The sequence below is a fragment of the Octopus bimaculoides genome, chromosome 28 (genome assembly GCF_001194135.2).
Source record: "Octopus bimaculoides isolate UCB-OBI-ISO-001 chromosome 28, ASM119413v2, whole genome shotgun sequence".
Taxonomy (NCBI): domain Eukaryota; kingdom Metazoa; phylum Mollusca; class Cephalopoda; order Octopoda; family Octopodidae; genus Octopus; species Octopus bimaculoides.
This window is the reverse complement of record NC_069008.1, coordinates 2,867,683-2,868,505: the sequence shown is the minus strand read 5'-3', so window position 1 is coordinate 2,868,505 and position 823 is coordinate 2,867,683. Positions and strand designations below refer to the sequence as shown.

Sequence of the window (823 nt, the reverse complement as noted above, 5' to 3'; positions counted from 1 at the left end):
ATTTCTATCTTAGCTTCTCACACCTCCACCGAGTTTCCCCGCTTTCTACCCATGATCTTCAACTCTTTAAATAAAAAAAAACCCAAAAACGCCCTCAACTTCATCATCACCAATAATTCTTAACTTCCGTACTTATGGGTCCGTAATTTCTAAATATTGATCCCTGACCAAATCTTTCAAAGCTAGCTAGATAGATAGATAGATAGATAGATAGATAGATAGATCAGCAGACTGACGAATACACTGACAAATAGATCATACCTGTAGGCAAACCCTTGTACCTTTCCCACTCGAACCAGTGCATTGATTGCGGATGTCTTGCGCCTATGGCCCACTTGGCGTGCGGTGTATGTCGTCCTCTTCTTTCTCCTCCTTGCCTTCCTCTTCTGCTCCTTCGACCTTCTCCTCCTCCTCCTGTTTGCCACCACCACCACCACCACTACCACTACCATTACCATAATTGCAACCATCATCACCACCACCACCACCAACGCTGCCGTCATCTTTGTCTTCCTACGTTCCGTTCTTCCGCCATTCGGCCTCTGCAGCTCCACGATTACTGCCACAGCCACCTCCGACATCTCTCAAGACAGCCCCCCTGCAAGTTGAAGGTCAGGTTTTCTCCACGTTGCCGAGGTGGAATGCGGACAGCTGACCGACGACTCCCCCGACGACCACGATCACGACCTCGATCCCGACCCCACCAACATCGACCTAGTCGCGAACGCGCACAGGTTCGGCCTCGATCTAAGAGGCCCTTTACAGCCCCACACGGAAATCCCACTGGATCTCAGTTGCGAAAACAAACCTGGACCGTGACCCC

General features: G+C 50.3%; 1 protein-coding gene across 1 annotated transcript in view; it reads left to right on the top strand.

Annotated features, from left to right (window-relative positions):
* The window catches only part of LOC128251064 (uncharacterized), a 54,759-nt gene that overhangs the window by 52,451 nt on the left and 1,485 nt on the right, over window positions 1-823 (top strand). The window lies entirely within an intron of this gene.